This window comes from Acomys minous (assembly GCF_964271855.1).
Source record: "Acomys minous genome assembly, chromosome: 8".
NCBI lineage: Eukaryota > Metazoa > Chordata > Mammalia > Rodentia > Muridae > Acomys > Acomys minous.
In genome coordinates this window covers 63,385,062-63,393,760 of record NC_140489.1, presented here as the reverse complement: position 1 = coordinate 63,393,760, position 8,699 = coordinate 63,385,062, and the positions used below count along the sequence as shown (strand labels likewise).

The 8,699-nt window shown below is 43.4% G+C and overlaps 1 long non-coding RNA gene across 2 annotated transcripts in view; it reads right to left on the bottom strand.

Moving 5' to 3' along the window:
* Window positions 1–1,731: 1,731 nt before the first annotated feature.
* LOC311603053 overlaps window positions 1,732–8,699 on the bottom strand; it is a 32,621-nt gene continuing 25,653 nt past the window's right edge. For both annotated transcript variants that reach the window (XR_014780935.1, XR_014780936.1), the window contains exons 4-5: window positions 6,659–6,862; window positions 1,732–4,109 (exon numbers count right to left, since the gene is read on the bottom strand). This is a non-coding gene — a long non-coding RNA (uncharacterized lncRNA). The remainder of the gene's footprint in view (window positions 4,110–6,658; window positions 6,863–8,699) is intronic.

Here is an 8,699-nt window from a genome sequence, read left to right as displayed (position 1 = left end):
AGAGCCGTGCACACCTGTCACCAGAACACAGACACTCACCTTCCCGTGAGGCTCACTGTCACTAGGGCGGCTTCTTGGCTTTCTGATGACCTCACTCCTACTACCAGACTCCACTTTGGATTTAACCTCCTCCTCCTCCTCACTTATATCTACCTCCTCACAAATCTCTTCCACGTTAATACTGTTAAAGTATTACCCTTTTCAAAATTTATTTATTTATTCACATTATGAATATTTATTCACATTGTGATATACAAAGAAATATATAATATACAGCATATATATATATGTATGTATATATAATGTACCTTGATCATATGCCCTCCATTTGCTCCTATGCGTTTCTCTCCCCTACCCCTCCAAAGTGAGTCTTCTTTACAAGTGGAAGTCTGGCTGATATACTCTTGTTTTTTAATTTAGCTCCATTAATCATATTTAAAGCCCAGAATGGCAAAGCTTTCTTTCGCCAAACAAACCTTTCCTGTGCCCCATCCTGGTCTCTAGAGAAAATTATAAAACTCTCTATAAAAGAAACTTTTATTCTCCTGGCTCAGTTGTTGTCTGGGAGGGCTTACTGCCTCTGTCTGCTAACCTAGGCCTAGTCCTGGAAGCTTCTAGCCTCAGTACAATCTAACCTAGGCCTGGGATGTTTTCAGTCTCTGACACTTACTGCTTAATAAGCAAGAGAGAACTCAGGGGAAGATGGAATGAGCCAGAAAATGAGAAGAAGCCAGAAGATAAGAGCAGATTGCTGAGTTAGTTTTAGGCCAAGCAGAGCAATTCTGGGCCGAGAGAGAAGCCAGATTGAATAAATCAGCTGGGAGAAGAGTTTAAGCCAGGACAGCTGAGTTGAACCAGCCAGCCCAGAGCTCAGAAAGAACAAGTAAGGGTGAGCTTATTAAGCAGTAAGTCTCGGACGCTAAAACCATTCTAAGTCTAAGGTTAGATTGTACGGAGGCTAGAAACTTCCAGGACTAGGCATAGGTTAGCAGAAAGAGGCAGTTAGCCTCCTGGACAATAATTGAGCCAGGAGAATAAAAGTTCCTTTTACAACTCTCTGTCAAGGTCTGAGAAATAAATATGAGTTACAATGTTATGAGATAGCTTCAGTGACACAGCTCTGCACTGAGCCAGGAGAGGCACAGCTACTACGGCTGGTTTCCAAATAGACTCTCAAGCCACAGAACAACCCTAAAGCGAGCCCCTTAGCTGTGAGGAGTGTAGTGCCTCTGCCCTACAGGAGTTTGCATCTTTATGAAGTTATGCTCACAATACCCCACTACGCCTCTACTCTCATTCAAAACATCCCAAACTGTAGCAATCTTTACCATATTTACTTCGTAAGGACTGATTTGCTTTTACTCAAACTGTACCATTTAGCATATGAAATTAAAGTTTTAAATTTAGGGTTAACATATAACTATATATTTTTGTTTTCTAAAACTAATAACGCAAAATGATGCTGAATTTTGTATATGTACATATTCCAATAACGTTAGAACATTAACTCATTAACACCCAGAATTTGAGTTTTGGTTTTGGTTTTGTTTTAGGAGGAAAAAAAATCCCTTTCCTTGCTTCACCTGAAGAATTGCTGGGCTGTCTCGTATCCAGTGCCCTAGTCCTCCCCACCAGCCCTCCCTCCACTACCAGCCCTCCCTCCACCACCAGCCCTCCCTCCACAAGTCACCAAGTTTCGCGGACACATACTGAAAGCTTTCCTTCCTCTTGCCATTTTCACTTCTTCTGCCTTAGTACAAACCCCCTCAGTGGTTTGTTGTCAGAGGAGGGAGAAGATCCGCCCAGGCTCCTTTGTGCGGTGCATTCACACTGTTTGGAATTCACTTGACACACATGTGCTATAACACAACACGTGGCCTCTGGTTCTTTTGTTTTTGTTGTTGTTTTTGAAACAGAGTTTCTCTGTGTATCCTTGGCTGTCCTGGAGTTGCTTTGTACACCAGGATGGCCTTGAACTCATACTGATCTGCCTGCCTCTGTCTCCCAAGTGCTGAGGTTAAAGGCGTGAGCCACCATGCCTGGATGGGCCTCTGGGTTTTTTTTGTTTTGTTTTGTTTTGAATCTTTTTAAAAATTTTTATTTAAGTAATTTATTCAGATTTCATATCAATTGTTATGCCCTCACTTGTCTCCTCCCATTCCCCTTCCCGCACTCCTTCATCCTTTTCCCCTCCCCTAAGGTCTGTGACAGAAGGGGACCTCCTCCCCCACTATAAGATCACAGCCTATCAGGTCTCATCCTGGTAGCCTGCTTACTCATCCTCTGATTGTCACCAGGTCTCCCCACCAAGGGGAAGTGGTCAAATAGGAGATATTAGAGTTCATGTCTGAGTCAGTCCCTGCTCTCCACACAATTGTGGGGAATGTGCTATTCATTGGTTAGATCTGAATAGGGGTTCTACGTTTGCTGCATGCATTGTCCTTGGTTGGTACAGTAGTTTGAGCTGACCAGCCTGGGTCCAGATCCGCCAGCCTTAATGGTCTTCTTGTAGGTTTCTAGGGCCCTCTGGGTCCTTCTATTTCCCCATTCTTCCTTACCTCTCTCACCTAGAGTCCCAATAGGAAGTCCCAGCATCTATCCCAATCTCCAACTAGGTGAAGACTTTCAGGGGACATCTCTGTTGGGCTAGTGTCCAAATATAAGTGAGTATACTCCATGTTTATCTTTCTGGGTCTGGGTTAACTCACTCAGGATGATCATTTCTAGTTCCATCCATTTGCCTGCATATTTCAGGATTTCCTTGTTTTTAATAGCTGCGTAGTATTCCATAGTGTAAATGTACCACAGTTTCTTTATTCGTTCTTTGACTAAGGAAAATTTAGTCTTGTTTCCAGGTTCTGACTATTATGAATAAGGCTGCTATGAACATAGTTGAGCATATATCCTTGTTCTGTGGTGGAGCATCTTTGGGGTATATTCCAAGGAGTGCAATAGCTGGGTCTTGAGGTAGCCCTATTCCCAGTTTCCTGAGAAAGCTCCAGATTGATTTCCAAAGTAGTTAAGCTAGTTTGCATTCCTACCAGCAATGAAGGAGTGTTTATCTCTCTCCACATCCTCGCCAGCATGTGCTATCACTTGAGTTTTTGATCTTAGTCATTCTGATGCGTGTAAGATGGAATCTCAGAGTCGTTTTGATTTGCATTTCTCTGATGACTAAGGACATTGAGCATTTCTTTAAGTGTTTCTCAGTCATTTGTTATTCCTCTGTTGAGAATTCTCTGATTAGTTCTGAGCACCATTTCTTAATTGGGTTATTTGGTTTGGTGGTGTTTAATTTCTTGAGCTCTTTATATATTTTGGATATTAGTCCTTTGTCAGATGTAGGGTTGGTGAAGATCTTCTCCCAGTCTGTAGGCTGTCGCTTTGTTCTGTTGACAATGTCTTCTGCCTTACAGAAGCTTCTCGGTCTCATGAGGTCCCATTTATTAATTGTTGATGTTAAGGCCTGGGCTGTTGGTGTTCTGTTCAGGAAGTTGTCTCCTGTGTCAATGTGTTGCAGGCTCTTCCCCACTTTTTCTTCTAACAGATTTAGTGTCTCTGGTTTTATGCTGAGGTCTTTAACCCACTTGGACATGAGCTTTGTGCATGGTGATAAATATGGATCTACTTGCATCTTTCTACATGTAGACATCCAGTTAGACCAGCACCATTTGAGAAGATACTACCTTTTTCCCATTGAATAGATTTGGCTTCTTTGTCAAAAATCAAGTGTCCATATGTGCGTGGATTTATTTCTGGGTCTTTAATTTGATTCCATTGGTCAACCAGGCTATTTCTATGCCAGTACCATGCTGTTTTAATTACTGTGGTTCTATAGTACAGCTTGAGATTGGATATGGAGATTCCTCCAGAGGATCTTTTATTGCACGGGATTGTTTTAGCTATTCTAGGTTTTTTGTTTTTCCATATGAAATTGAAAATTGATCTTTTTTTATTTCTTTTTTCATATACATTTATTTTATTACATATGCATAAAACAAACTACATAAAGCAGGAAGAATTGATCTTTCAATGTAGGCTTCATTCCAGGCATGCAGGGATGGTTAAATATATGGAAATCCATCAATGTAATCCACCATATAAACGAACTGAAAGAAAAAAAAAACACATGATCATTTCCTTAGATGCAAAAAAGCATTTGACAAAATCCAACACCCATTTATGTTTAAAGCTTTGGAGAGATCAAGGATACAAGGCACTTTCCTCAACATAATAAAGGCTATATACAGCAAGCCAATAGCCAACATCAAATTAAATGGAGAGAAACTCAAGGAAATTCCTCTAAAATCAGGGACCAGACAAGGCTGCCCACTTTCTCCATATCTCTTCAATATAGTTCTTGAAGTTCTAGCCAGAGCAATAAGACAACAAAAGGAGATCAAGGGGATCCAAATGAGAAAGGAGGAAGTCAAATTATCCCTATCCCTATTTACAGATGATATGATAGTGTACATAAGTGACCCCCAAAATTCCACCAGAGAACTCCTACAGCTGATAAACACCTTCAGAAAAGTGGCTAGATACAAAATTAACTCCAAAAAGTCAGTAGCCTTCCTGTACACAAAGGACAAGCATGTCTGCCTGCTGCCACCACGCTTCCCGCCATGATGATAATGGACTAAACCTCTGAATCTGTAAGCCAGCCCCTAAAGAAAATGTTTTCTTTTATAAGAGCTGCCTTTTTTTTTTTTAAGGTGTCTCTGCACAGCAAAAGAACAGTGACTCAGACCAGCAATCATTAACATTAGGGAACCTCTAATCCATGAAACCCTAAAAAGACCTTGTTGTCCTTATTACAAAGAAGTAGCCTAAAGTGATGCAGTTTAGCGGACGACACAATGAAACACTTTAAGGACAGAACAAGCGAATGGGGAAAGTAAATTAGTTCACTTCGCTCCACTGTTTCTTAACTACGATCTGGGTGCCGCAAGGTATGGGACTGCCTTGTTGTGTCCAAGTAGCTGGACAATTGGGTCCAGATCTAGACAGAGGGCAGAGGTGCTGCCGAGCTCTAAACAGTGCTGCAGAACACCAGCTGCTCTTCACCATTCATGGTCAAACTGAGCATCCAGATGCGCCACCCCGTACCATGGCCCAATACAACATGCCCATCTGCTTCAAGCACAGCCCCACCCTGCTTGTAAATTATTCTTCCACCTTCAAATATGGCACACATTTTAAAAATACATCATTGCGGTTTATTTGTTTGTGTACTTTGCAAACGCAAAGCCAGTTAATGGCATTCTCAGCTGTGGCCTTTCTCGTGCTACCCAGTTGGCTGCTTGAGTGTATTCCCTGCAAGAACCACCAGAAACCTCCGCCCCTCCCTCCTTATGTAGTCACTTCCGAAAGCACTCAGATGAGAGCCATGCAGGATATCTGGTCTCTTGTTGTTCTGTCAATAAAAAAAAAAAAAATCAAAGCTGGGTACAGTGACATACAACTGGGATCCAGCACTCAGAACAGGGAGGCAGGAAGGATCAGGAGTTCCAGGTCATCCCCAGCTACACAGTAAACTCAAGGTCAACCTGGGACAAGTGAAACTTTGTTTCAGGGAAAGAAAGGAGGTAAGAATTAAATTAACTAATCAAAAGGAATTACATCCTCCAAGGTAACTGTCATTAGTAACCAAGGGAGAGTAGAGGAGAGGCTCGGTAGAGAGCTACAAGCCTTATGATCAAGCTGACTCATGGCTCCAATTCTAAAGCCCTAGACTTAGCTACAAAGTCAGCCCCTTTCTAGACTAATTGCAAAAATGAAGGGTTAGATTCAATAGCTCTGGTAACTGTGATTTCAAGACAGGGTAAAAGAGAGGTGGGCTTTGTTGCCCTGTGAGGCTCTTCTTCATCTCTGAGTTACCTTCCTTTACCAGCACAGCCAACCCAGCTAATTATGCCACCTTGGCAAGGTCCCACTCATCACCCTGACCCAGATGTGTAAGGCTGAGTGAAAACAACACTGTCAGATTCCATGAAAGTGTGGAGACAACTCAAAGCGAAAGAGACACTCTGTCATAAGGGAAGCAGAGCTTGTCAAAAAAAATCACATTAACATTGGGAAGTGCTCAAATGTAAGGTTAGAAAGTTTTATTTTTAGAGATGTTTTCTATTTCATACTTAGCAAAAAAAAAAAAAAAAAACCACGCTATAATAAATGGCCCTTCGTTTTAAAAACCAGAGCTAGTATTTTACCACCATGGAGCCATTAAAATGTGTATTTGTCGAAATCAAGACAATTCCTATTCTTCAAGAAGTTTAGTCTTTGGACTACACTCTGCTTATTCTAGAAATTGATTGTCATTTCTTATCTTGCCCTGTAAGACTATTCATCCTTCCAACAAGTCCAAAATGAGCTAATTTGCATCTGCATGCCACACTGTTACCAGGGCCTCTGAGGCAGGTAAGATCTGAGGCAGCACCTTCACTCTGCCCTGCTTCTGTGAGTCCAGTGTCCTGTGTCTGTCCATCACCCACCCCTCCCTGCCCCCACTTTCTTCAGTCCTCTTCATCTCTTCTTTCTCTCCTTTCCTCTGTCTGTCCCTCCCTAACCAAAAAAAAAAAAAAAAAAAAAAACCTGGAAAAAACAAGCTAAGGGTGAAAATATTTACAGGGTGAGAATTTCTATCTCCAGCACCTACTTGAATCAAAGTATGAGGGGTCCAACTTTGATTTGCTGGGTTTTGTGTCCCCTTGCCAGGGACAAAAGGTCCCTTGGTTTTGTGAGTCTTTCCCATCTCGGTAGCCAAGCAAACCACGAAGGGGTCACTTCCGTGATGCTCCAGGATGAAGAGCTTCATTAGCACATGAGGACACAGAGAGGGAACAGCATGCCCCCAACAGCCCTGCCAGGAAAAGCAGACCTTGGAGTCAACAAGAGCAATACAACCCGCCCTGGCATTCCTCCTCCCGAGAACCAACCATCTCTGTGTTTACAGCCAGGCGGGGAAGGCTGTAGGGAAGGACTCGCTGCCGTCCTGTCAGCCCACCTGCTTGGCCAGGCAGGGTAGATGTCTCCCACCCAGGCCTCCAGCCCTGCAGCTGGGGTGGCACGTGAAGCTCCTGGTAACTTTCCATCACACAATAGAAGGCCCTCCCCTCAGTGCTTGGAGCAATGTGTCAAAAACACAAGAATCTTACAAGTCAGGGGTAAAAGGCAAACAGCACATCTTGGTGTAAAAGAAAGATTGAAACAACTGAAGGAACTGCAGACACAGCAAGTGCAAAGTAATTAGCTCATAATATTTCGGAAGGAGGGCAGAAGACAGAGCTCAGCCAGTGAAGTGCTTGCCTCGCCAGTATTGGGAGGTGATGATCTCCCAATCCCACTTGGTGAAAAGCCCAGCTTGGTGTTAATCACACGCTAAGGAAACAATGATAGGAAGATCTCAGGGGCCTTCATTCCAATGAAAGACAAGGTAGAAGCAGCCTTCGGATGACACCAGAGGGTGGCACGCGCGCATGCGCACGCGCACACACACACACACACACACACACAAGCAGCCCCACCCACACGTACATGCACATACACGTGCAGCTGCACTCATATATGCACATGCTTGCATACACATGTATGTGTTCTTGGGGTGATTACATGTATACATGTACACACACACACACACACACATCTAGAAGGAAACTGCAGGAAGTTTCTAAGACCAAGGACTATGACAGAATAGAAAACTGAATACAGGTTCTTGTGTGGCTCATTCTTTTTTTTTTTTTTTTCTTATAATTTATTTATTTTTATTGTCTGTGCATTGGTGTTTTGCCTACGTGTATGTCTGGGTGAGGGTATCAGATCTTGGAGATACAGACAGTTGTGAGCTACCACATGGTTGCTGGGAATTGAACCTGGGTCCTCTGGAAGAACAGTCAGTGCTCTTAACTGCTGAGCCATCTCTCCAGCCCCCATCTGTGGCTCATTCTTAAAAGAGATGATATTGATAACCATCATGTAAGCAAAATAAGCCCGACCTATAAAAATACCTGCTTTCACTCATACCTACAAACCAGAGGCAGGGAGAGGACTGCTAAAAAAAAAGGGGGGGGGTGTTGTTGGTTTTTGTTTGGGGGGGTATATATTTTTTTTTGTTTGTTTTTTTGATACAGGGTTTCTCTTTGTAGCTTTAGCTGTCCTGGACTCGCTTTGTAGACCAGGCTGGTCTTGAACTCACGGAGATCTACCTGCCTCTGCTTCCCGAGTGCTGGGAGGGAAGGGTTTATTTCCCTTGCACTACATATCACAGTCTGTCCTCAGATGAAGTGGAGTCAGGAACCTCGGAGTGAGAGCAGAAGCAGAAGCCATGGAGGCAGGCTGCTTCCTGGCCTGCTCCAAATGACCTGCGCTGCCTGCTTCCTTATAGCACCTGGATCACCAGCCCAGGGGCAGCGCAGTGAGCCGGGTCCTCGCATATCAGTCGTCAGTCTGAAAAACACACCGCAGGCTTGCCCACAGGTCAGTCTGTGGGGGGCATCTTCCCAGCTGAGATTCCCTCTTCTAAAACGACCCTAGCTTGTGTCAACTTGACATAAACCAGCCCAGACACACTGAGGATGTGGAAAGAAAACAGAAAGAGAAGAAGATGCCCAGGAAGGGGGGGAGGGGGTGTGATTAAAAAAGAAATATGCTATATGCATGTATGGGGGTGTCATAATGAAGCCCACTGCTCTGTACAATTA